Below are 27,916 nucleotides of genomic sequence, written 5' to 3' on the forward strand. Positions count from 1 at the left end.
TACATCTCTTCTTAACAGAGAGCTGCACCCATTTTCTCAGCACACACATTTCTGGATGTTCATGTGCTGGGAAGCATCCCGCCGCATGGAGCTGCAGAGAATGCTATTTAAAAACAGAGGACTTGGGGTTTTTTGGAAATTAAAAACTGACATTTCTAAGCCTTTGGCTGCCAAGCAACATGCATGGAGAAAGTGACATCATTCATGACCGTTCTGTAGCATTTCCATTCTGTTTTTATGACTGGTTTTAAAGATTCAGAAGCAGATTTTATTGTTGATTATACTAAAGAACTTCTGGTTGTTAAACTGGCTGTAAAGCTCAAAAAAAAACTAGTTTGTAGTCCAGCACCAGACACATCCTCCCTGCAGTACTGCCGGAGGAGAGAGAAACAAAAGCAAAGTGGTGCAGGAATTCAGCAGTACTGCTGGCAAGAGGCTGAATATTAACCATTAATAATAGAGTTTAAGGCCAGAAGGGCCCACCCGATCATCCAGTCTGTCCTCCTGCATCTCACAGGCCACCAGTACCACCCAGCCACCTGCACACCAAGCCCAACAACCGAAATGACACTGAAGTTTTACAGCCCACAGGATAGGAGGGACCATGGTGCACCAGTGCCTGAGGCCCCTGAAATGGCATGGATTTGATTAAGTGAGATACACCCGGGTAATCCTGGCAAGCGAGCCTCACCCCATGCTGCAGAGGAAGGTTGAAACCCTCCTAAGGTCACTGACAATCTGACCTGGGGGAAAATTCCTTCCTGACCCCACACATGGTGATCAGTTAGACCCTGAGCATGTGAGCAAGAACCAGCCAGCCAGGCACCTGAGAGAGGGAGAATGCTTGGGGCCCCCTCAGAGCCCTGGCCCAACCCACCCATTGTCCCATCTCCAGCCATGGCCATTCCTGATGCTTTAGTGGAAGGAGACAAAAACAAAACAATATGGGAGGAGAAGGGGGAAATCTGTTCTTGATCTCTGCAGATGACCGCCTGAAGCCATGAAGGACAAGATTTTAGGAAGATGGGAGAGGAACCAGAAGGGATCTCCAGAGAGGCCTGGCCCTGCCCCCGCCCCCCACCATCACAAGCAACCCATTCATACAATCCCACTCACAAACTGGCCCAGTCTGTCTCCAAACTAATTAAGGTGTTTGCTCCCACAACTCCTATTGGGAGGCTGTTCCAGAGCCTCATCATCTGACAGTTAGAAACCTTCTAATTTCCTTGAAACCTTGAATTTGTTCATGGCCAGTTTCTCCCCATTTGTTCATGGGCCAGCATTGTCCTTTAGCATCAATAGCTCTTCCCCCTTCCTGGAGTTTGCCCTCCGATGTACTGACAGAGCAATCAGATCAATGCACCCTGCGCTTTGCTAGGCTGAACAAGCCAAGCTCTTCTGTTCTCCTCGTCCACTAGTGAGTGAACTATGGCTCCCAACCTTCAGCACCAAAACCACAAGCCATTGCCTTTGGAGCTAAAAGAGAGATTTGGTTAGCTAAGGGATAGTAAAGTTACAGTCTCTGAAGCCAGCCAGTCATGGGCAATCAGACCATATGTTTTAAGCCCTGTGCATTACACTTACTGAGGCAGGTATGGCTGGAAAAGTGCTCTTCTGTAATTCTACTCTTTCCTCTCCTCTCCCTTGTCTAGCCACTGGTCTCTTTCTAATCTCTCCACACAGCCTTACCATTGCTGGCGCAAGAGCTTTCTCCCCTGCAGCCCCTGCTTTCTGGAACAGGCTCCTTCCTCTGTTTGACCTCACTGACTCTCCAGTCTCTTTCCTCTCTTCCTGGCCCCTCTTTCTTCATTTCTGTCCTTCCACCGTTGGTTTGGCCTGGGATTTATCCAAAGACCCACAGGGTGTTAGTCCTATTGAAATCCCATTGAAATTCAACTCCATCGGCGCCTTTAAAAATCCTAGTCTGGACTTTGTAAATCAGTCATTGAACTGTGAAGTGTTTTGGGAGACTAAGCAAGCTATGCAGAGCAATGCTGGGTACTGGCTACATCGTGATCTGCTGAGGTTTCACTCAGACCCTGGAAAGTCCAGGGGCCTGCGAGCCTTAGTTCTTTAGTGTTTGTGAAGTGCTGTGGGACCCTCAGTGTGCAGCTCGATTCTTCTCTGAAAACTGGGCTGGGGGGGCTGGCTAGCATGCCTACATTGGCCTCTGCTGCCCTTGCCTGGGTTACGCTTAACCAGAGAGCTGGGTTCTCATGGCCATCTGTCCAGGGTGCTGTAAGGCTCTTCCCCTTCTCTACGGTGGAGTCCCCACATGCTACTGAATTCCATGCTCGTTCACAACCAGCATGTTTAGCAGCCAAAATATTTGCTTCCTAGGATATAAAGAAGGAAGAAATTTCCTGTATTAGATTCCCCTCATCAGTCTCCTATTAATGCAGGATTGGTCCTCCTGGAATATTGCCAAGAGCTTTGTCTAGTCTAAATACGAATAGCTCCCAGGATGGCAAGACTATTCCAGAACCTAATTGACATGATCACGAAATGTTTCCTCATGTCCAGTCTAAAGTTTCCTTTATTAGGAACATAAGAATTGTCACGTTGCACCAGAGCAATGGCCCATCTAGTCGCGTGACCATGGCTAGTGCCAAATACTTCTGAGGAAATCATCAACCTCTCCTAATGCACCTCATTGTGCAGTGCTGTACCACAGGGGCAATTTCACCCTGACCCCAGATGGGGAGCAGCGTGTGCTCTGCAGCATGGAGCCTGATGGCCCTTGGATATTTTCAGTCTGCGCTAGTGGAACTGCAGATGCTGTCCTTATTCATAAGTGTCTAATCCCTTTTTAAATCTTACTAAGCTCCTTGTTTCACTTTTATCCCATTACTTCTAGATCTTCCTTTCCTGGATCTCCATCAATAATTCTTCCCCCTCCTTGACCCAACCCTTGCTTGTCTCTTCACATATTGGGCCAAATTCAGTGAACTGCCAGGGGAGGTCTCACAGTGCTGCTAAGTTTACCCCCATTAGTTATTTGCTAATGTCCTTGCTTTGTGCCTGACTTCTTCCAAGTTCTTGTGCCCTTCCTTTGGTTGCTCTCCAGTATACTGGTTTTCCTAGAACTAGGGCACCCCCAAGCAATGATGCAACAGGCTATGACCTACTTATCCAGTTCCACTCCTCATGGGATCTGTACTCAGGACCAGACTGCCTGGTGCCTTTATAATAGTCCCTTGCCTTGCTCCGGCTTTGTGGAGGGCCCATAATCTGGCTGCAGATTCCCTACAGAGAAGTCCCCTGGCTTCTCTCAGAGGGAGAGGGGGAACATCAGTAAAACATTAATTTTAAGCACCCACCGATGCCGGATGGACTGTGGGAAAATGGTCATTTACCAGTCAGGATGGATTCTGATGACTGATCTATAAGGGTGGCATAGTATTGTTCCACTGCCCATCTATTCCATGGTGAAACAGGCTTTTTATATGAACTGGGCTTCACAGAAAAGATGGGACAGTTTCCCAAGGGGAATGTCAGAGAGGGTCACATACTCCATTATAGGGATGGCAGCCTGACATACCACCTGAGAAAGGATCAGCTAGAGCCATGGCTTGCTTCAGGGTAATGCTTAGTTTCTTTCTCCATGCTTTAAATAATATTGTATTCTTTTATTTGTAACTGAGTTAGTAGACTACCTGCTAGGTTCTGCATAGGTTTCTAGGCATGGAAATAGCTCTGCTGCATTTGCCAAGGTTCTCCTGTGTTGCCCTTTTACGGTCTCTTCATTTTGTTAATTGAACTCTGAAACACAAACCTGTCTGTCTTTGGCTGGAGACTGGGGCAATCCACATTGTTATATCAAACATACCTGAAGTTCAAGGCATGTTTGGATTGGGGGATTTGAGCTGGGCTCGTTTCTAGTTTTATCCACTCTGTATCGATTAGGTCTCTGTGCTGTCCTTGAAGGGGCTGTTATTTATCAGTCTTTGAATTTAGAAAGTAGCAGAGATGAAAAGAGCTGTGGAATTACTGGTTGGGCAAAAAGGAAGCTGGGTCAGAGTGGACTGGACAGAGACTGATACACAGACTGAGAGGGCAAGAGCCATGTCAGTAAGACCACAGATCCTATGGGGACAGATTTGCTATACACAGACCTAGCTAGCCGAGAAAACAGGCTGCGAGGAGTAGAACATTTGTGTTGCTTCCATTAGTGCTATTTGTATCACACACGCACCCCTTTGCCTCCAGTCTTCTCTAGTCTAATGTCGTTGTGGTCACTAGATCCCCAGAGAATCCCCCCTGCCAACTGCACCCTCAGTCCTTGTACAACATCAGTGCTTTAATGCCTAGCCTCGCGCTATGCAGGCCATTCCACCGCCTCAGCGGGAGAGCCATCCTGCACTATCTCTAGACACATCTTGCTTACCCTGAGCTTTTGCAGAGCTCCCAGACAACAGCCAAACAATGTAAATGCCCTCCTGCTCAAAGGCCCAGCATTCTCCTAGCCCTCTTGTTCCTAATCAGTGCTGCCTAAATGCCCAGAGGTGTGGGACCCTTGGCAAAATAAGGGCCACCTGAGTCCCTTTATTGTTCTTATCTCCTATCCTAACTCTGCAGTGTTAGGTAAGCTAACTCACTGTAATTAATCTCAATTCCATCCCACCCCTCCTTCTGCTTTCTTGGGGCTGTCCCTCCATGTTGCTAGGGGGCCAGCTCTGCCTGTATAACATCTAGGACCCCCTGCTCCCCAGTGTGTCCAGGAGGGTTGCCAGAGTATAAGTTGAGCCCTGGTGGTTTGGACCCTGCATTAGCTCAGTCATGTCTCTTTTGTTCCATTGAGCTCACATTTATGCTAAAAGCAAAGCACTCCATCCTGGTGACATGACTGCCCGTGTGCCCTGTGTCAATGTCCAAGGTAGGCAGCTCCTCTCCCCTTCGCTGCACCACCCCACTTCTCCCAGGTTACTAACTAGCTGATCTATCCTGTCACTTTGAGATCTTGATCCCCCATTCATATCCTCCCCTTACATTGTACTGCACATGTGCAAACACCTGGCCAGGTCACTTTTCATGTTGACAATCAGTGTTTGTTCCCATATGGCTGACATGTCCCACATCATCCCCACCAACCTGCCTACCCCTTATACTGCACGAGTTGGTTCCAATAGTCCATCCCTTTAGGGATAGTCTATATTTAACTACAGACATAAAATCTACATTAAAAGAATGTTGTTTAGGTTGCAGAGTCAAGCACTCTGAGGTTAGGAAATGTCAGAATTGGGGTTGCCTGTGCTATGTTAATTCAACTCCCTTGTGCGTATAAATTAGGACAACGGTCTTTAATTATATTTTTTTTCACAGGACCCCTGCCTTGTTCAGTGCACAGGATGGGCTCAGGGGCTGAATCAGGGTTGTGGAGTGAAGGGGGCTGTTGTCTGTATGACCCCTGTCTCATTTGCTGTAGACATTGGAAAGCATGTAGTGAATGAGGCAAGGGCTTGCAGGAAGAGAAAGGACCGTCTCCTGGTTAAAGCAGTTGAATGCTGCTCTGGAGAACTGAGTTCTGACCCTAGCTAACCTACAGGCCCCCTGTGTGGTGATGAGAATGCCACTTAAAATTTTCACAAGTAGCCACTAATGGCATGTATTTCATTTTCTGGGTGCCCAATCAGAGATGCCTGGGGCCTGATTTTCATAAGGTGTTGAGTACACGTGACTGTAGTTGAAGTCAAGAGAAGCTGTGGATTCTCTATGCCTCTGGCAATAAAGCAGCATGATCTGGAGGAAGGCCAGGGAGCTCAGGCTCTGTGTTCTAAGCCTGGCTCTGCTGCTGATTTACTATGTGGCCTTAAGCAATCACTGTGTAATTCTGCCTCAGTTTCCCCATTTGTAAAATGAGGATAATACTCTGCTTTCTTGCATCAGAGTTGTAAAGATAAATTCATTAACGTGTGGGAAACATTTGGTTCTACATTGCTGCAGAAAAATCCATGAGGAAATCAATAATTCCACAATGTGTGTGTGGTTTGGATGGTGTGCAGTAAATAAGGCAAGGACAACACAATGAATGAGGAGGAGAAAAATAAACATTGAACAGCTGCCTCATCCACTGAGCAATGTCCATCCTGTGGAACAAACAGCAGGTGAGCATGTAATTAAGTATTACATATGCCTATACAAAAGAGGGCAGAGTTGAGATTGAATGGGAAACAAGGGGTTGTGAAGGTTCAGATTTATTAACACCAGTCAGTAGAAATGAGTTGAGAAGTCCTGGTTCCCAGTGCAGTGCATATTCTCAAAGGGTACTTTGGTGGGATGATGATCCATTTTGTCCTTGTCCCATTTGGATTTTGACTTCCCTGTGGCATGCTGCAATGATACTCTGAGGCTGTGCATGTGCAGTGGGATAGAGTGATGAGTATTTTTGTCATACACCTAGAAGCCAACGATGCTACACAAACCGGGAGTGGCAATATTTGACAGCTTAGCATCAACTCAAGCGAATCTGGGCAGATTTTTATGGGACCTGAAAAAGACACGTCCTCGACTGCAGAAGCATCCATCTCCAAACACCAAGGTCCTGTTGCCAACAAGGGCGGGGTTAGAGCACTTCAAGAAAAGGGTGCAATCATTTTTTATAATGGAATGCACCAGGCAACCTAAATATAGAAGTAGCTATTGTTTATCTCTAAATGGCCATAGTAGAGTGTGTGTGTGTCCACGCACGCTCAGTTCCATGGTATTACTAAGTGAGCTGGATGACACTTTTTGTAAAAAACTTTTTTGGCAAAAAATGCAGATTTGGTGACACGAAATGCTTTGTGAATTTGGGTTGGTTTTGCCAAATTGTTCAGCTAAAAAAAACCAAACAACCCTTAAAAAAATTTAAATATGAAACATTTGAATTTTTTCAGTTTCAAAATTTCCTTAACTTAATTTTTTTTAAAAATCAACATTTAAAAATGGGTTAAATTGAAATAAAAATATGAAACATTCTGTTGGGCCTGAAATGAAATTCTCTTGGACTTTTTGATTTGCTGAAAAATTTGAAAAAAAAATTCTGTTCTATCCAAATTTTTGATTTTTGATATTTCAGAATTACCAGTGAACCAGAAAATCTGTTCTTTTCACAGCTCTAATGACTAATTCCTTTTCCGCTAGCTGCTCCACTCCACTACCCCTGCTGTGCTTCTGTCTGTTAACCAACCATTGAAACCGACTCATGTTTCTGGCATGGAGAGTATGATACCCTGAGCAGCATAGCAGGTCTCTTTTCTGCCTGGAGGGCAGGCTGAGCTGCAATCATGCCTTTATCCTCATTCCCTCACCTATCAGGGTGGACACCAAGAGCTGTAGGGATGCAGAAGAGGCAGGAGGACAGAAAAAGCCCTGCTCTCCAGAAGCCAAAAGGAGCAGGACTGGCTAGTACCAAGGCTGGGTGCTAAATGCTCTCTTGCCTTTAACTGAGGTGAAATGCGTTCTGCATCTGTGGCAGAAAGTTGCCTTTTGAAGAAGCCCGCACTTCCGAATTCTGTTCCTGTCGCTGTAATGCCTCGAGGTCGCAGTCTCCATTTCCGACAAATAACCTTCTGAATGTTCAGTTTCCAAAGAAAAGCCATTTGGAGATGATAGGCAGTTAGAGAGGGTTTTTCCAACTCTGAGGTAGCATTTGTCCCCTAAGGCTCAGCAAAGAGATCCAGCCACCTCTGAAACACTGGGGAGAAAATTGCTCATTCTGGGAGAGTGTTTTCAGTGCATGGACAGCGCTGCATGTGTGTGTTGATTACTTTTTCTTGCTTGATTATTCCCCCTTAGGACTGAGCGAAAGCCAAATGGTCAATTCGGTATTCATGGCTTTGAGGGCAGCTGTGCTTTTGCTGAATCCAGACTAAAACTGCTACAGGAAGGAAAATATCTGTAGATTTCCATTATTCTTAGAGATTGGAGCCTTCCTTAGGAAAACCAGGTTCTCAGTTTGAGAAACGCTAGCCTAAAGCAATAACACTAATAACCGTGTCTGTAATGGCTTCCAGCCCAGGATCTCAAAGCATCAGCAATCTCTATCTGGATTGCTCCACGTAGCACCCGAGTGTTTCTTGGTCAGGCATCCAAAGTGGCCCCCCAAACTAGCGGACACTTTTGCAAATGCAGGACTAAGCGATTTATCCAAGATCAAAGAGTGAGTCTGTGGCAGAACCAGGAATTAGGACCAAGATCTCCTGACTCCCAGACCTGTGCTTTAACCATAAGCTGCCCAGCTGTTCAACTCTGAAAAAACTGCTCTCTGCACATACTCATATGCTCTCCCAAAACTGAAAAGCATCATGTGAGGGATGTGGGGTGTAGGGTTTGGCCTATGTGAAATGAGCCAGTAGTCTTAATCCCTTTCTGAGCTAGAGAGATGGGCATGGTACAGTAAAGCCACCATTGCAAATGGGTAACAAGAGTGAGGCCAACTGAGACTCCGTCTGCTGGAGCACTTGGGGAACTGCCCTTCCCGGAAAATAAATTCAAAGCAAAATAAAGGGACTCTTCACCCGAGTGCTGGGCCCCCAACACAGCTGCAGATGCAGGCAAAGGAGCCATGTTGGGGCAGCCACTCCAGGGCACCATGGAGAGCTCAGTCCAGGAGGACTTCACCGATTAGCCCAGCAACAGCACTGAGGCCTGGTCTACACCTTAAACTTAGGCTGACCCAGCTACATCGCTCAGGGCTGTGAAACATTTCCACCCCTGAGAGACGTACTTAAACCAACCCAAGCCCTAGCGTAAACACCACTTGGTTGGCCTAACTGCCGCCTCTTGAGGGGGTGGATTTATTACAGCGACGGAAAATCCCCTTCCATCGCTGCTGCAAGCATCTACGCTACCCCTAAAACATTGCCACAGACAGGCAGCTGACGGCCAGGTTCCTCCAGGTCAGTAGTTGGGCATGCGAACTGAACAGTGCCTGGGGGAAGCTCGCGCTGTGGTATGAAGGAGGAAAGGAAGGTGCTGTGGTTAAGGGAGGCGATGAGATGACAAAAGCTTGGGGTAGGGCAGCCTGATGTAGTGCCAAGGCTTCCTGGAGGATGTGGGTTAAGTTCCTGGTTCAGCCACAGATCACTTGTGTGATTGGGGGCAAGTCCCTCTCTGTAAAATTGGGGTGATAAGTAGGTTGGTGGCTTGCAGTCTGTAGAGTGTTTTGGGATCTCCAGAGGGAAGATGCTATAAAAGCACCAAATATTCTCTCCCCCCCTTATCAGAAGGACTGCCAGTCTGCGGGGCCACCAACACGGCACCTGGCACCAACTTCACTTCCCATTGTTAAAACCTGACAGACAACGCAGAATGATAATTTCTCTTGGCATGGAATTTTTCATGCCAGAGCTCACCTCTGAGTGGTGATTTTCCTTTGCAGCCGGCGAGCTATAAACCTCTAAAAATAAAGGAGTGTAGCGGGGACATTGACACAGCCTCTATCAGGGCCTGGCTGCTGCCTGCCTTTTTATATAACCTGCAGCTTCTTGCTAATAACTTATTGAGTGCTTCAGCAGTTCGGGTGTGATAACTTGGTGTGTGATTCAAGCAACCAGTGGCTACATAATTCAATGTTCAGTGGCAGTTTGGGCCCAGCTCTGCTCCCTGTCCTCGTTTCCTGGTGTAAAATTCCAGAGTCCTCTTGCAGATCCAGGTCTGGTTTTGGGGGCAGCCCTCCTCCTTTTTTTTTTTTTTTGCATCTCTTCCCCCCCCTACTCTCAAGGGACTCTCAGCATTGCTGCAGCATCACTAACAACCTCAATACAGGGAAAGAGAGGCGGAAGGGGGGGGAGAAAATCTGAATGAATGGGCATCACATCAGTGCTCGTCATAGGGAGAACGGAGACTGCTGCATAAGGGGGAAAGAGGAGGGTTCTTTCCAAAAGGGAAGAGGACAAAAAAATAAAAATAAAAAAGGAGAGACCTGCCACAGCCGTTATCCTGGGCTCCAGCCAAAGCTTTCTGTGGACAAGTGCTACCTGGGCAAGGAATAGCTCCTTTGTGAGCCGCTGCTACTGCCCCCTCCACGGAGAGCCAGGTGAGACCTAAGCTGCCTTTATTTTTCATTCCTACCAAAGGGCATCGTGGTGGGGGGTGATGTGATTGGAAAAGCATGCAGGGCCTGGAGACTAAGGGGCTTGTCTCCACTGGAGGGGGGGTGTTGCTTGGGGTAACAAAGCATGTAATAGAGAGATGTCACTGCTGTTAACATCTCCCTTTGGAGGGGGCCGGGGGAGGAAGGGGCAGCACCCCCCCCCCCCGTGCTCCTTCATGCGGGATTGCAGGTGGAGATGATTCATGGGCTATTTGCGGGCTGGTTGCTTGGATTGGGATCTAGCCCCGGCCAGTTTTTAGGGCTCTCTGGGGAACTAATCAACTCCTAAGACCTTGAAATGTACCTGCCTGCTCCCCTGGAGTGTCTTGTGTTTGCCCAAATTGTGTGTGTGTTGGGGTGGGGAGGAAGTTGTCATCAAAATGGCACAATCCCTGCAGAGCTTTGGTGGTGGGATGATGAGGATTTATTATGCTTCTTTTGCACTGTACAGTCTGTTGGGTTTTATCTTGGCTCAGGTTAAGCCCATTGACTTAACCCCAGTCCCTGAAAGCAGGTAGCTGTGGCCACAGGCTGGGAGTCGTTAGTTCTGCTGGTGGAAGGAGATGGAGGCTGAATAGCTGAGGCTATATTCCTGCATATACTCCAGCTGCATAGCCAAGGCTATATTGCGTAAAGTCATAGCAGGGGCTTTGATTTCTCAATGCAGCTGCAATCAGAGTAGATAATTGCAGATAGAGAAATGTGCGGCGTAGCGGGAGAAACCCTAGGGTATTTGCCACATGGCAGAAAAGCCTCATGTACTGTGCCTTCTGCCTGTTCTTCCCCACTGAGCCTGCAAGAAGGCATGAGAACTGCCCTCCATCCTGCTTCGAAGGTCTGAGATATTTAGGCCTTCTAATGCAGGATAGTTGCGTGCGTAATCAACAATTGAACGTGTATATGTTTACATGAGAGCAATTGAGTGTGTGTGTGTGTGTGTGCGCGTGTGTGCAAATGTGATGGAGTGACTGAGCGTGTGTGAAGCACGTGTGTGATGAGCGTCTGAATGCACAAAGTATGTGTGTGTGCGGGCGTGCAAATGCAATGAGCAGCTGAGTGTGTGCAGAGGAGCATGCCTGTGTCTGCCCACTCCAGATTTCAGGTGTTCTGCTGGCACTGCAAGAGGAGCCCTGAACACCCCTCCCCCCAAATGATTCGTGGAGCCGGGGGGATGAATTGGGAGAGGAGGAGGTGTTTGAAGCAAGCTCATGCTCCCATGCTTGTGGGGGCTTGGCTGTGGGTAACCTTGGAGTGACATGACAAGCACACAGCCTTTTACGGGACTCCCAGCGCGTACTGGAGTAGGAGGGGAGAGGTGGGGATGGAAAACCTGAAGGAGCGAGACTTAAAGCCTCAAAGGAAACCTGTTCTCTTGAAATGTTTCGAGAGAGGTGGGTGGCGAGTGCCAAGCTAGGCAAAGGCGCAGGGGAATGATGGAAGTACAGAGCTGATATTGCCTGGCCTTGCTTGCTCGCATGCTTTCTCCTCCCAACATGCTTCGTTTGCAGGCTGAGTGGAGCTCAGGTTCTCCGTACTGCAGCATGCCATGAGCTCACCATGTGTGCTAGCAGCAGGAGCCCAGCTATTGTGCTAAAGCAACTGACAGGGGCAGCAAAAGAGAACAAACTATTTCCTGTCCACTTCCTTCTCCTGTTTGTTTTATTCTCTTGTATTCTTGTGGCTGGGCTGGATAGCAAACACACGTGCCATGCCATAAAGGTGCCAGCAGGCGATGCTGTGGGGAAACTGCTCTCGTGGGTGAGGGAGGTGGGTGGCAAGGTTTGAAGGTGGTCTGAGACGCTCACAATTCCTAGCAGAGGAGGGTATTGGAGTCTAAACCTAAGATGGATAATGTCTAACCATGGAGTTAGTCTTGGCCGGCATATACCCAGGATTGCTTTGTGGCCTGTTTGGTGCCCTGCATCCCAACCTCTCTGGGCTCTGTGAAGCTGGCAGAAGGGACCAGGAACTGCAGGGAAGTAAAGTGGACGGACTTGCTGGAAGCAAAGCCCAGCGGGCATCCCTCACCCTGGAGGGAAGGCAGGAGAAAGGGAATTCTCTCCGCGTAAGAACATAAGCTCCAGACAGAGCCTGAGGCTGTCCTCCTAGGTGTGGATTTGGGACCAGTTTGGTTCTAAGGGTTTGGGGTTGTGAAATTGTTGTTTATATTTCAGTGGCACATAGAGACCACAGCCAAGCCCCAGGCTGTACTGTGCTAGGCGCAGTGCAAACACAGCAGGAGAGACAGGCTTTGCCCCTAAGAGTTTGCCATCTAAACCGGAAAACAGACAAAGGCTGGGAGAAAGGAGCTATCTTGCTGCCCATTTTGTAATTGGGGAACATGGGCACCGAGACTTGCCCAGAGTCATGCAGAGAGCATGTGACGGAGCCAGGAATTGAACCCAGAGCTCTTGAGTTGTAGGCCAGTCCCTTAACCACCATTCTAAAACGTGAAAACGGGGAATTTCACTTCTCACCCCATGGAAGCAAATGGCAAAAACATACAAGGGAGCATGCTGGGGAAGCAGCAGATCAAATAACTTCAGAATAGTTACTTAATAATCACAAATCCTTCTGAAATTGCCTCTCCTGCCATGAAACATGACAACAGCAGAACTATCATACAAGCATCCCTCTGGGAGGATGTATGCCAGCTGATCATGTAGTCCTGCTGCCGTGAAAGGCCCCTGGGTTAGTTTTTTTCTAGTGCTGGCAGGGAAATGGACTGGGTGATGGAAGAGGTCTTTTCAATATCCAGTGCCAGAACCTCAGCTGGTGTAAATCAGAATACTTCCGCTGACTTCAGTGGAGTTATGTTGATTTATGCCAGTAGAAGATCTGTCCCTTTAACTCCCATGGGTGTTTTTGTACACAATGTACCAGACACAGCCATGAAATGGAGACTTTGAAGTGCTTAAGGAATTAATTAGTTCAGGGTGAAATTCATGCCTGTGCACAGGGCTAACGTGAGATTTATGTACCCCTGAATTCTGACAGACTGGTGCTGGCCCATGTGCACGGGGTGAATTTCATCCTGGGAGAATAAATTTCCTGTGCACCAAAAAATTCAAACCAAACAAACATTAGGAGCAATGTGATAGGCTGATTTGACACCTGAGTGCATTCTGATCTACATTTTCTCATGTTAACCCATTGTGCATCTTTGCATATGTGCAAATAACAGCACAGGGGTTTTGGAAATGAGCATAAGGGGCCCACATGAATGTGTCTGCAATTGGCTTCTGCTGAGCACTGATTTGATATTGTGGCCTTCCAAGATAAATAGGCAACACTGGGGGCCCGGATGCATGTGGCATTCTGCTTTCCCAACGTGCATGTAACTTCCATTGGCACTGGCATGAGGAGAGCAGGATACTGAAATGAAGATGCCTGCGAGGAATGTTTTCACCACAACGTGCCTTTTCAGATATGTGCACTTAGGATTTAGCTGCACGGGGGTCATTAGCTTGTGCATAGTGGTGTCAGCACCAGGGACTCTAGCACCTGTTCTCCAGACGCTCCTGCTGACATTGTATTTGCTTTTTGGATGCTATTCAGAATGTTGACTTTGATCTATAAATTCTGCATGGTTTCTGTTCTAATTGCCTTCAAGACCAACTCTGTCCCCAGACACCATTACTACCGCTGTAGCCAGTGGAAGTGGTTTGGTTAACTGCCCCGATAGTGAAATATTGGGGGGCTCAGGGCAGGGTGTTTTCAATAGATAGCCCTTAACTTTGGGTTTTCTCCCCCTTGATGGCCTGTTAATCTTCTAGGCATGGTGTAAAGTAATTTATTCACTCAGGGCAAGGCTGTGTAGCTGGCCCTACTCATTGTGAGTAAAGGTGTCAGTCTGACCCTCAGGCTTTTGCCAGAAGAAGCCGGGGTGAGCAAAGGGAGCTATTTTGAGTAGGGAGCACATGATCAACTGGAGCATTAATACAAATAAAGATGTAATTACTCTTGATATAGCTGTTTGTGCTGGAGCTCCGAGGAGTCCAGGTAAACTCTAAATATGAGCCCCATTTAAAGGTGCTGTGTGCTCATGAAAGTGAGTAATAGAGAATGTAAAGCCTTGTTTAAAAAAAATTCTTGGTTTGTATGCTTTCAGATGTCTCCTATCACATATTCCTGTTCAGCTGATTGATCCTAGGAATCCATTGGCTGCTGCATCCAAACCATGACATTTTGCAGTGTGTTTATTTGCATTTGATGCTTTGTAAATGCTTCCCACTGTCTTATTTTGAAGCTCAGCTGGGTGCCTCCATGGATACAATCTCTAGTTACTAGACTGAGAGAATGTTAGCAAAACCTAATGAACTCCATGTGTGGCTTTGTATTATAGTTTGTATCCAGAAGAAAACAAATATAGGGCCCATATCTGAACTCTGACTCATCCAGGTGTTACTCAGGGTTTGTCTGTACTTAAAACGCAACAGCAGCCTCTGTAGCACTTCTGTATACTCTACTTATGCGGACGGGAAGGATTCTCCCATCGGCGTAGGTAATCCAGCTCGGAAGGCAGTAGCTAGGTTGATGGAAGAATTCTTCTGTCAAGCTAGCACTGTCTACACTGGGACTTAGTTGGCTTAACTACTCTGCTCAGGAGTGTGTATTTTCACATTTTATTTTACTGATGTGGTTTAAACTGACCTAATTTTCTAGTGTAGACCAAGCTTTAGGGAAAGCTCCTAATGGACAAGACCCTGAGGCTTAGACTCTGTTTTTACTCAAACTAGCTTCCATTGAGCTCTCACTGACTTCACTGGGAGTTGGTTTAAGCATGGAGTGTAGACTGATGGCCCATTTGTTTCAATGGGAGTTTTCCCTGAGTAAGGGCTATAGGGCTAGGCTCACAGTGACTCCCTAGGAAACTTCCCAGTTGTTGAGAGAGTGAATTACAGCATCCAGAATTATTACAGGAGAAGTCTGGCTCCTCTAGGTCTGACTCTGTGTCATCTTGCAGAGAGCTCCAAAATAGCTTCTGAAACTATACGTTTATCTAGGTATGTGCCAGGTGAGGCGCTAAATGGAAATTCTTCTGTATTTCCTAGATTACCAAGATGCCTCTGTATTCAGAGTATGGCTGTCTGATCCTTCAAAGAGTCCATCCTCATTGTCCATAAACCTTGATGCCATGCCTCTCAACTGTCCCACGTTTTGAGGGGCACCACTTCTCTTGGTCCCAAAGCTATGAAAGCTATGAGAGCGATCATTCATTCTATGTGAATCTGATGTCCCAGTCACGCCCACCATTGCAAATTGTTGATATTAGTAATAAAGACTCTTGAAACTGAGGTCATGGAAAGTTATCCCCCTGCAGGAAGTTTTCCTTACAAGTAATAATTCTAATTATAATAAGGAATAATTGTAATTCCTTACAAGTTTTCCATACAAGTAATAATGCTTGTGTTTCGTTCATGATGGGCCTTTGTCATGCAGCGCATCCCACTCGTGGGCCTTGGCAGGGATGCTCGGAACATTGTAGCTGCTGAAACATGTTTGCAGACGCTTTCCTGCTTTTTATTTATAAGTTAAGGGCAGGATTATCAAAAGCACTGGGTGTCGGTTTAACTCTGCTTGCATTGACATCAAGGGGAAAATGCCCAATGACAGCTGGGCTAAGCCAGTACTGAGAGCTTTTGAAAACCCCATCTGTAGAGTGTGCAATAAAAATAACGGCCTTGGCCATTACTCTCAACGTGTCTTGGCAAGGTGAGTGCTACTCACACAATCTCCTTGGGGAGATGACAATGGATGGCAGTAAGGGTGGCTCCGACCATTCTCCTCTCTATTTACAAAGCGCAGCGATGGCAGCTGGTACATGCACAGGCAGATCTGCCCCCGCCGCTTGTAACATTCTGCATGAGCCCCTGTTCACCTGTTTATATGTATTTACCCTCACAGACAAGCAGGGGTTTGGGGTAACATGTTTGAGAAATGCTCCCTCTCCATCTCCCAAGCCTCAGAGTCTTTGTCTCTAGCAGCAGCTCATGTTTGTAAGTACGCTTGGTAAAGGAGCACGCGCTGGAGCCCCTCTGGTTCATCGCATTCAGTATCCTTCCTTTGACGGTGGCCAAACAATAGCGGATGTTTCAGAGGAAAGTGGCCATTGTGCCATGCCAAACAAGTGAGAAGAGTTTCCTCCTGACTTCTGCAGGGGACTCTCTGCTCCCAGCATAGGCGGGGGTGGGGGAAGGGTGCTTTTTGCTGATTTCTGAGCCTGTGGTTCTCGAGGCAGTAGGCCCAACTCTTTGCTGTTACACCAGTGTAAATCTGCACTGGTGTCACTGCAGTTGGATTTATTCCAGTGTAACTGAAAGCAGAATTTTTCCTTGTGACTTCCTGGGTCCTCTAAGATGTCTTTGAATAAGGAAAGGAGTACTTGTGGCACCTTAGAGACTAACAAATTTATTTGAGCATAAGCTTTCGTGAGCTACAGCTCACTTCATCTGAATGCATCCGATGAAGGGAGCTGTAGCTCACGAAAGCTTATGCTCAAATAAATTTGTTAGTCTCTAAAATGCCACAAGTACTCCTTTTCTTTTTGTGAATACAGACTAACACGGCTGCTACTCTGAAAACTTTGAATAAGGAGCATTTATAGGAAAGAATCCATCCTCCCCGCATGTGACCCTCTTGACCTTGATTCCCCCTGCCCACTTTCCTGCCCTGGAAATGGCCTAGCTGTGAAAATCGCTAGGAGAGCTCTGCTGTGCTTGATTTAGTATCCAGGTCACATCCTTGCTTTTCTTCCGGTGAAGGAGCTGTACCGTGAGCTCCAAAGCCGTTACATGCTTCTCCCCTCCTGTGATAACACTGTCCTGACTTTTATGTCATGCTTTTGAAAGCAATGAATTACATCCCACTATGGTACGGTGAGCCGAGGGACACGTACGAATTACATACTTCTATGATCTGCTCTGTTACAAGAGCTGTGCCTGCGAGCAACATCCACCTGGCCCCATCAACTTCGGCAGCAATACAGATTAGACACAGAGCAGCAGGGACACTATCAGCCAATAGCACCCTTGTTGGCTTTTTTATCACCCATCTGAATGGGGAAGTTGTTTCCTTCTTGAATGCATTTGAAGGGTCCCAGCAGTTGATGGCACTTGTAGTCATTGTGTCATTGTTCCCCTCCCTGACGTCAGGTGTTCAGCATGGGATAGCCCCTCCTTTCCATGTTTCCCTTGGAGGTAGTACTCTCCCAGGCTCTCATCCACTCTGAGCAAAGCCTGCCCCACTCCTCAGGACTGCAGTGGAACAGAGAAAGGGGAGCTCTCGCTACTCAATGGGCTCCCACCTCCTAAATGGGTTCCCTGTGCTGGGAGGTGAGGGTGATTTGGAGGGTCAGTTCAGGTTGGATAAGCAGCATCAGGACACTTAGCCTGCTGCTTATTCTGGACATTCAGATTGGTCTGAAAAATCTTGTGAGTTGTTTCTCAGGAGATTTCTAGTATGACTGGGTTATTGTAACCAAACCGACTAGCCCACCCCTGCTCGGGAAAATTCATACGCCAACCGGCAGCCATGGAACTTGGAATGAGAGCCCTCTGCTCATCCCAGAGGAGTCTTGCTTTGCACTAAATTAGCCTCTAGGATGAGTGTGTCTTCCAATCTGCACTGGCAGCACCCATGAGTGTCTGCATAGCCAGCTAGCCAGGCCAGCATGACTGCCACCTAGGAAATGCCCCAACTAGCTTGTAATCCTTCCCACCATCTCTTCTCCACCCTCACTCCTACCACAGTAAGTCCTGCCCCTCCCTCCTCCTGCCCTCCCCATGACACAGCCCTTGGCCTCAGCTCTTGTTTGATTCCCTTCTAAGTTTTGCTTGGAGCTGAAAACAGCCAGGTGGCTGCTCACAGAATGGTTGTCCCATCCTGAAGCAGCCTTTCTGCAGTTCATACTCATGAGATCTCCTGATCAATGGGAGAGACCCAGGACATCCCAATAGCTTGGGCTGACCCTGAGCTTTGCGGAAGTGTCCACATTTCTGGTTGCTTATCTAAACCCCACAGAGGCTGCCAGCATGGCAGAACCTGTGCTTGGCAAGCCTGGCTCCTGCCATTTCTCTCAGCAAAGCTGCATCCCAGGAGATATTTATAGGTTCACTGATGTTATTCCCCTGCCAAGCTATTACTGAAATAGGCTCTGAGTGTGTCATAGGAGAGAGGATTTTAATGGCACAGTTTCTTTACCATGGGAATGGAATTTACACTTCCTTGCTACTAGTTCCTTAATCCAACTAGTCTTTCCCATGGGCTGACACTAGAAACCCTTGGAGGGAAAGGATGGTCCCGTGGTTAGGATGCTAGCTTGGGCTGTGGAAAAGCCTGGTCTGCCACACTCCCTGTGTGACCTTGGGCCATTCACTTAAGGTATGTCTCCACTGCAATCTTGGGTAGGCTGCGGTGCCCAGTTTGGTCCTGAAGCTCTCTCCTTTCAGCATGAACTAGCAATGTATGTATCCAGGGAAGGCTTGTACAGTCTCTCCCCGTGTCTTCACTGCTATTTTTAGTTGTGCTAGCTAGATTAAAGCTAACCTGCCCCTCTGATTGCAGTGCAGATACACCCCAAGTCTCTCAGCGACAGCTTTCCATGGGGATAATAGCATTGCCCTACCTCATTGGAATATTGTCAGGATAAATAGGCTAGAGTGAGGTGATGAGATACGGTGGTGATGGGGGCCATATAAGTTCCTAAAATAGTGTTTCAGGGACTAAGCTGGGCACAGTAATCTATGGCAACATTCACACTGCATTGCAACTGGGTTTTTAACTGCCATTTGGGTGGACAGCATTGCTCCTAACTGGGTGGTCCCTTCGTGGAGCGACATGCCTCTTCAACCAGCTGTGGTGGAGTGACTAGCTGGGCCTTGACACCTCCCGCGGTTATCCCAGAGTCATAGCTGCTCTTGCACAAGACATTTGCTAGTGGTTTGATCAGGGATTGGGAGGATCACTCCTGAAGCAGCTGCTGACTAGTTATGAGACTTTGGTCAAGTGACTGCAACTTGCTGGGCCTCAGTTTCCTAGTCTGCAAAATGGGGATATTGACCTGCCTCGCTGGAGTGACTTGAGTAGAACTGGTTGGCAAGTTTTTGGTGAGACATTTTTTCGTCAGAAAATGCTGCTTCGTTGAAACTGAAGCTGTGCACGGGGAAGGGTCGGTGCAACAACCTGCTCGTTCCAAAGACCAATTGCGACAGTATCAGCATGTTTTTTTCAGTGTCCCCGTTCTGATATTTTTGAAACTGAAAATCTTGTTTTCTTTATTCACAATGATGTTTTGTTCCAAAGTTTAAGCTAATTGTGGAACAAAAATCCCCAAAGGTTGAAATCAAAATGGGATGTTTTGATTGATCGCAGCTGGATTTTTTTCCCGATTGTCTCTGTGTGAACATTTTTGGGATTTCAGCTCTTTGTCCTGATTGGGATGGGAACATTTTCTAAATCTCAAAAAGTTTCCCAGGACAGGAAAATCATTTCCTACCTAGCTCTAGCTTTGAGTCCTGCTGTTTGTGCAGTATTTGGAACTCCCAGGAGGGGAAGGTGCACAGTGTTTGTACAAAGGCAGGCCTGGCTTTGCTTCTGTTAGCCCCCACATGGTACTGAGTACCCAGCCTCAAGGTATTTACATTGTCACGGCACATGACTCTTTGCAGCTGCAGATGCCCTCCCCTCTGGTCCCCTTCTCTCCTGTTGCCATGAGCCATAAGACTGAGATGAGTCTGGGTCCAGGTGACAAATGGAGTGTTTCATCTCCAAAGGCAGAGTGGGGTGTGTCAGGGTTCCCTCCCCACTCTGAACTCTGGGGTACAGATGGGGGGACCCGCATGAAAAACCCCCGTAAGCTTATTTTTACCAGCTTAGGTTAAAAACTTTCCCAAGGCACAAACTTTGCCTTGTCCTTGAACAGTATGCTGCCACCACCAAGTGATTTAGACAAAGAACAGGGAAAGGACCACTTGGAGTTCCTATTTCCCCAAAATATGCCACCAAGCCCTTACATCCCCTTTCCTGGGGAGGCTTGAGAATCAACAAGGTGAGCACAAACCAGCCTTGGATTTTTAAGACCCAAAAAACCCAATCAGATTCTTAAAAATTAGAACTTTATTAGAAGAACAAAAAAAAAAAGATAAGAGAACAACTCTGTAAGATCAGAATGGAAGATAATCTCACAGGCAGTCAGATTCAAAACATAGAGAATCCCTCTAGGCAAAATCTTAAAGTTACAAAAAGACACAAAAACAGGAATACACATTTCCTCCAGCACAGCGAATTCACAAGCCAAAACAAAGAAAACCTAACGCATTTTCTAGCTAGATTACTTACCAACTTTACAGGAGTTGGAGAGCTTGCATCCTTGATCTGTTCCTGGCAAAGGTATCGCACAGACAGACAAAAGCCTTCCCCCCCCACACCTCCAGATATGAAAGTATCTTGTCCCCTCATTGGCCATTTTGGGTCAGGTGCCAGCAGGGTTACCATAGCTTCTTAACCCTTTACAGGTGAAAGGATTTTACCTCCGGCCAGGAGGGATTTTATAGCACTGTTTACAGAAAGGTGGTGACCCTTCCCTTTATATTTATGACAGGGTAGAACTGAGAGGGGGAAACAGTGGCCAGAGGAGGCAGCCATGCCGTGTGTGCAAGGGGGCTTGTCTATGCTGGGGAATGTCCTGTGTTGCTAACACCATGTCAGACCTGGCCGGGCTCAGGGCAGACAGACAGACAGACAGACAGACAGACAGAGTGAGGAATCCTGCAGGCTGCCGGTGACTAATCTGCAGGTGTGTGGGCTCAGCCATCAGCAGCTGCCGCCATTCCTAGCACAGTCATTCTCTGCAGCGAGTGTGCGCTGGGGCCCTTGCCCAGGCAGCAGCCTGAGGGACCAAGCACAGCGGGGTTCTGACCTGCGATGGGGCTTCTTGGGGCTCCAGTAACCCAAGTCATGAATCTGAGGAGTAGGTGGAGCAGTGCGGAGACTCATTTTGTGACGCCTTCCTGGCCCGCGTGCTCTGAAGCTCCCTCTCCCACATCACAGAAGGCCGGCACATGGCATACCCTTCGCCAGTCTGTGTATCTTCAAGGCATTGGGATAGTGGAACTTGAACGGCACCATGGGCCCTCTCAACAGAGGTCAGATGGAGATGGGTGACAAGCCAGGAGCTATTCCTTCCGCCTCTGATCACTCTGCCTTGCTCCTCCACGTAGCTGAGAGGAGCCGGAGAGGGATGCCTCCTCCTTTGAGCCTGGCTGCTGCTTCAATGTCTCTCCCTCCCCGCACAAGAGATGCACAGGTGTGATGCAAACTCCTGCTCCCCGCTCCCTCCCATTTGTAGTGCCTCCACTCTGTCTGCCTGCGCCACACGCCTTCCAATTGCTTTCTGCCAGCAGCTGCTGAGTGATGGGCCCGCTCACTCCCTGCCTCCCAGCACCCAGTCCTGTTAGCATCGCTTATCAGTGCGGCAGCCAATAACTTTGGAGGCAGATTGAAAACTGGGAATGGATGTGCTAAAGAAAAATGTCCTTCCCACGCAGCCCGACCTGTCTTCCTCCCCCAGCCAGTGCTCACGTTTGGGAGCTGAGTGCTGGCATTTCTGGCTCTGTGGGAACACTAGGGAGCAAATTTAATGCAGATGGGGCCATCTGAAGACTAAAAGGGGGGCTACAATGGGGACTGGCAGGCTCAGGGGACTGGGAAAGAGAGATGGAGCCTGTAGCTCTAGGGGAGGGGTTCCCAGACTTACACGTGGTGCACGCACCAGTTTAATGGCTGATGGTCTCCTGGAGACTGATCCTCCCATTTGGGGTTGGGCTGCTCCTCCTCCCGTCCCGGGTGTGCCTTTTGCAGCTGCAGCAATTGCTTAGGTGGAACCCAACACTAGGGAAGGATCTAGTATAGGATCAACTGTTGCTACTGTGATACCGGTTTGGCATGGCCCTATGCTGGGCCAGACTCTGCTGACATATTTTCACTGAAGTCAGCAAGTTACAGCAGCAGAGAACTTGGTCTGCTGTGTCCCATCCTCCTTTGTTCCATCTGTTCCCTCTGCTCCTGCCTCTGTCACCTGGCCCACTTCTCTCCTCTGTGCACCTGCTTCCCCACCACTCAGTTCCCTTCTCTCCTGCATGCCTGCCTGGCCACCCCTTCTTTCCTGCACATATTGCCCAGCTACCTCATTCCTGCCTGGACATGGTATCTATAGACTCTGAGGGCAACTCTTATGCCCTATCCTCCTCTTAGGAAGTAGTATCCCCTAGTAACGAGGCCAGCTCCTCCTCCTCCTTTCTGGCAGCCATGAGGAGCCTGGACAACTACAGAAGCAATTGGAAACAAGGAGGAGCGGTATCACACTGTAACCAACCAGTGCTCCGTGGGTCACAGTTTGGGAACCACTGCTCTAGCTCGGTGGCTCTCAATCTTTCCAGACTATAGTACCCCTTGCAGGAGTCTTTGTCTTGCATACCCCCAAGTTTCACTTCCCTTAAAAACTACTTGCTTACAAAATCAGACATGAAAATACAAAATGTCACAGCACACAGGTACTGAAAAATTGCTCATGTTCTCATTTTTACCATATAGTTATAAAATAAACCAATTGGAATATAAATACTGTACTTACATTTCAGTGTATAATATAGAGAGCAGTATAAACAAGTCATTGTATGAAATTTTAGTTTGTACTGACTTTGCTACTGCTTTTTATGTAGCCTGCTATAAAACTAGACAAATATCTAGATGAGTTCATGTCTCCCTTGGAAGACATCTGCATACCCCAGAGGTAGGCGTATGCCTGGCTGACAACCCCTGCTCTAGCTCATCTGTTCACATACGCTGCTGGTGTGAAGTTCCTAATGGCCATGGGGTCTGATCCAAATGCCAGTGAAATTAACAGGAGTTTTTCCATGGACTTCAATGGGATCAGGCCCATAGCATGCAGTAAAGTGACAACAATAAAGTCTTGGTGGTTTCTGATTTGTCCGTATTTGCACACAACCGTCCCTCTGCACCGAAATACATGCAGAGTCTGCACATTGCGGCTGACCTTCAATCATATTCCCCATGTGATTTAGTAGAGCTCTTTAAAAAAATTGTTCAAAATCTTTTTGTGGTTGAAATGTGGCCTTTAAAAATAACATTTTTGGGTGGACCTTTTTTCATTTGTTGGAAATTTTTCAGTTTTTCAACCAAAATGCCCCAAATTTTGGGGGGTTGTTTTTGTTCCCTTTCCCAACCTTTTTCCTTTGTCCATTTTGCCACTACAAAGTGGTTGGAGGAAGAAAAAGAAAAGTGTGTGTGTGGGGGGAATGACTAAAAACAAAACCAGAAACATTTATTTGGATTTGTCAAACTTGGGAAACTTTGAAATTTGTCACTAAACCAACTTGCCCTTTTTCACCCTGCTCTGGTGTTGAGTTACATTGTTACAAACAGCCCAATGTGTCTGAAGGTATCTACACTCTGATTGATTTAGAAGGATCTGCTTTGGGCCCCTGAGATGGCAGAGACCAACATATGGATGCCAAATGCTAAGACTGCCCAAGTACTCCTACGTTTTCAGATGGTGAAATCCTGGTCCCATTGAAGCCAACAGTCAAACTCTCCTTGACTTCCATGGGGCTAGGATGTCACCCGTAGTCTTCTGCTGAGCAGCTTCCTTCTGAGTCACAAGATCTTTAAGTCTTTCCCGTCCAGAATAAAAGTTTTTCAATCCCTGTAATTTTATAGCTGTTTGGCTTCAACCCTGACCACCATGGTTCTTCTGCTGTGTTGCCAGGCCGGGGTACTGAGTGGTGATGGAGCAGCATGCTGTTGAGATCGCGCGTAGCTGTTGCAGCGCATTCAGAGAGGTGTCAGCCTGCAGTCACATCTGCTAGGTAGGGGCCCCTTTCCAGTGGCTCACTGTGAATGTCCAGTGAGGACAGGACCCATCCCAGGTGGGGAATAGCAGGTGGGGGATGATGCTGAATTGAAAGAGTCATTCCCTTTCTCGTACAAAAAGGAACTGACTCACTGTTCTCCTGTGCTGTCATAAACAGATGGATGGTTTAATCACCTAGCAACCACACTAACGTCAGGTGTGGAGCAGTTCCCGAACTATTCAGATCTCACAATTCCTTCCTAATAGCAGCAGCAGGGTTCTTGGTGAATCACAAACTGATTCCCAGACCCATTTAAATACACATTGCAACCCCCCGTAATTATACTGGAGGCACAGAGGGTAACGCAGCATGCCTCACCCTTCCCAAAATACAGTGGGGGCCTTGGGGTGTATGTCCTGTATTGCAGTTGGAGCCCTAGTGGATAGTAACCCCCCTGCCCCCGGCTAAAAGCCAACAACTGGGGCCCACTGAAATACAACTGGATGTGGGGAGGAAAGTCCACTGCTAGGCACTTGGTGGTTTAGAGTGTCAGCCTCAACAAACTACCCAGGGACCTCCCAAAATACAGGGATGTGATAGGAGGAGACCCCAATAGTACAGCAGGCATTTTGGAGGGTTGCCAACTTCTCCATAGCACCATGGGGTCTTTGGAGGGGATCTCATGCCCATGAACGATGGGGTCGTTAGAGGGGATCCCCATAACATAGAGGAGTCATTGAGAGGACCTCATGCCCAATAACAGTGGGATCTTTGGAGGTGATCCCCACAACCCAGTGTGGTCTGGAAGGGGGTCTCAGGCCGGGTAACACAGGATTCCCGTCTCTCCCTGCAGAACTATGGAGCCAGCCCCAAAGTGCCCTGGTTTCTTCACTGTCTAGCTGCCTGACACGGGCTTCTTCCAAGGGAGGGCCTAGCCCCAGCAATTAGTGTCTCTGTGTGTGTTTGTTTCCTTGAATTCCCCCTTCGCTGCCAGGGAAGCAGAGGCCCTTGTTAGAATTCGTTTCTTTTGTCTGTACCCGGGGGAGTGAGGTGCCAGCTCTGACTCCCCTGGGAGTGGCACAGTGGTCCTGCTCTCGCTCCCTTCCTCTCCAGTGACCCTTGCTGTTGTTAATGAATGAATGACGGGGCCGTGTAGCAGCAGTGCTGGCTGAATCCTTCTCGCACCCTCCTTCCCACCTGTGCACAGCATTGGGGGACAGGCCACAGGGACATTGAGCCATGGTCATTCTTGGGCTAGGGAGCGCTCTCATGAACTGACAGGAGCGGGCCGAGTTACACTCAAAGCAGCACGTGTGCTGTGAATGAAAACACCCCCTAGCCAGTGACATGCCAGTGCTTTGCATGGCGGTGGCTGGAAACGAACGCAGCGGCAATCACACACATCCCAGTGCTTGGAGAGCCTTTTCCTTTCTCCTTTAGATGCATCTCTCTGTTTAAGCCCCAGGATCGCATGTGAAGCCCCATTTCAGTCAGAGTGTGTGAGGAGTGTTGAATCCAGGAGTGGTGGGGGAGCGTATTGCTCAGCTGTGCCTGGAGACACAGGACCAATGAGTCTGTTGAGCTCAACCAGGGTCCCGGTGAACATGTTTGAAACGTAACAAAATCATCACTCCGTTCAATGGCATTGTCACTGTGCGCTCAGGAGAGGCCCAGAGCTGGAACAGTAGCTGGCACTGTGGGTCAGGGTTCAGGTGCATCGACTGGGCTGGGTGCGAGACCTGCAATGTAACAGCAGCGCAGGTTGGAGGTCAGAAGTGAAATGTGCTGGCAGAGCGGCGTTATGGCCGTGGACGGAAATAGCAGCTGGTGCTGCAGGTCAGGGGTGAGAGCACAGGCGCCGACTCCATAGGTGCTCTGGACCTGGAGCACCCATGGGAAAAAAATAGTAAGTGCTCAGCATCCACCAACTACTGCTGTTCGGCGTCACCCCCAGTCAGCTGTTTGGCGTCGCCCGCAATTAGCTGATCAGGGCACCACCAAACAGGCCTGGGGGAGGGTGGAGAGCAGTGAGTGGATGGGGACCTTGGGGAGGGGGCGGAGCTGGGGCAGGAAAAGGCGGAGTGAGAGCGGGGCCTTGGGGCGTGGTGGAGTGGGGGCAGGGCCTTGACGCACCCCTGCGGAAAAGAAAAACTCAGCACCTATGAGTGAGAGACTGTGTGTGGACACAACAGTGGGCTAGCCTGGGGTGTTGCAGGCTGGAATGGAGACACGCTGGTCGTGCTGCACATGGGGAGCTTGCATGGTACCTACCTGCAAGGACTGATGCTATCCATCCCTTCCTGTCCTTAACTCCGCTAACCAGTGCAAATTCAAAATACACGTCTCAGAGATGGGCAAAGAGAGTAGCATCTAAGCCTCCCTTGCATCAAAGGCAATCTCACCAGGGCAGAGAAAATGGTGGGTTACCTTTGTTATTCCTTTGCACTTGGCTTCTGTCAGAACTCCCCCCGATGTCCACATGGCCTTGTCTGCATTCAGAGACATGACTCACCACCCGTGCAGCTGCAGTGCAGGACTGTCCCTAGCGCTGTCTGACGGGGTCATCTGTGGCACTCTGCCCAAAGCCCTGGGCTGCTGCAGCCAGCAACGCGGGGTGGTTGGAGCGGGTCTCCTTAGCAGGACACAGCACGGGGAAGAGTTTCTTACAAATGGTTTTAAATGATAACGTGAGCAGCAGTTGGGATCGGCACTACAGCAGAAACCACAATGGGATTAGCAATGAGCGTCTGCGAAATGAGGACACACACTCACCCAAGTTCCTCTTTGTGAGCTGGGGAGCTGAAATAATTATCCACTACCCTGTGTTCTGTGCAGCTTCCTAAGAAACCCCTGTGCTGGTGCTGGTCCAAAGGCAGAGAACAAGTCCTGTGCTAGCTGGCTGCTTGTAACATTGATGGTTATAGATTTTCAGCCAACGAGTTGTGCGTCCCTTCTGTTACCGCACGCCTTCATTGGGCACAGCTGTTCCTAGAAGTGCAGCAGCAGCCCTGCTTCTGGAGGCACCAGGGCGCACTCCAGGAGGTGTACGCTGTGTTCACCGGGCATTCGGTGCCGCAACAAAAACCCTTGATGAGGTCTTACTCTGGGAATCCATGTGCTGCTGCCACAGCCACTCAATCACAGGGAGCAGACAGAGCCACTTGCAAGGCTGCATTTTCCCAGAGCAGGACAGTCCCAGAGGTACCTAGGCTCAGCCAACCTGCATGTCTGGGATTCGTTGGCCACTGGCCGTCAGTCGCCACCCGGCAAGTTCCAGTTGTGGGATGCAGACCTAGAGTGGCAGATAAAAGGTTAATAACAGAATAGGGAGGTTAGACTTCCAGGCTGCTGGTCCAGTGTGAGGATGTTTCCTCTGTTCCCCATTTTATGATTCTGCATTTCTGATGGACGCTCTTAACAATAGTGCATAGGAGGTCAGTGCCCTGAGTGAAATGGCATTGCCCAACTCTGAGCTTCAGTGGCTGCAGGAGCCGACAGGGACAGGGTAAAGGGGATCTTGTGTTTGCAGAAGATCCATAAAGTGTGCAGGAGCAAGTCCATGCAGTGTTTGTTCCAAAGCAGCAGAATGCCGGGCTGACTCCTGAAATAAATGGGGAGCCAGTGAAAGGGTGAGAAGATGTGGTGATGCTTTATATAAATAAGTAAAGACTGTTAATGTCATTAGCAAAGCATCCCAAATTCACCCCTTTTGCATTTTTATTGCACTGTTTCTCCTAGTTCATATTACTGTCTTTCGGGGTGACTCCAATGGTGCTGATGCATGGAGTAGCCTTGCTTAGCCTTGTATGCATTATGTAGGTGGTGCAAAAGCCCTTGGCTGGCTCTGACCCAGCCTGGATCTATTCTGTGTCTGTGCCAAGGCTTTTCTTTAAACTCATTGTGATTCCTGATTGGTTACATGTTGACTAATTAATGGCCACAAAGTAATCCATTCTCAAGCCTATGCACT

At 48.3% G+C, this 27,916-nt stretch overlaps 1 protein-coding gene across 3 annotated transcripts in view; it reads left to right on the forward strand.

Moving 5' to 3' along the window:
• Positions 1-9,480: 9,480 nt before the first annotated feature.
• DLGAP4 (DLG associated protein 4) overlaps positions 9,481-27,916 on the forward strand; it is a 345,726-nt gene continuing 327,290 nt past the window's right edge. Inside the window, exon 1 of one of the 3 annotated variants that reach the window (XM_038369554.2) lies at positions 9,481-10,018. The gene's annotated coding sequence lies outside the window, so the exon portion shown is untranslated. The remainder of the gene's footprint in view (positions 10,019-27,916) is intronic. The other 2 variants (XM_043496131.1, XM_038369556.2) reach the window with 2 other exon arrangements.

Source organism: Dermochelys coriacea, chromosome 13, assembly GCF_009764565.3.
Source record: "Dermochelys coriacea isolate rDerCor1 chromosome 13, rDerCor1.pri.v4, whole genome shotgun sequence".
Classification (NCBI taxonomy): Eukaryota; Metazoa; Chordata; order Testudines; family Dermochelyidae; genus Dermochelys; species Dermochelys coriacea.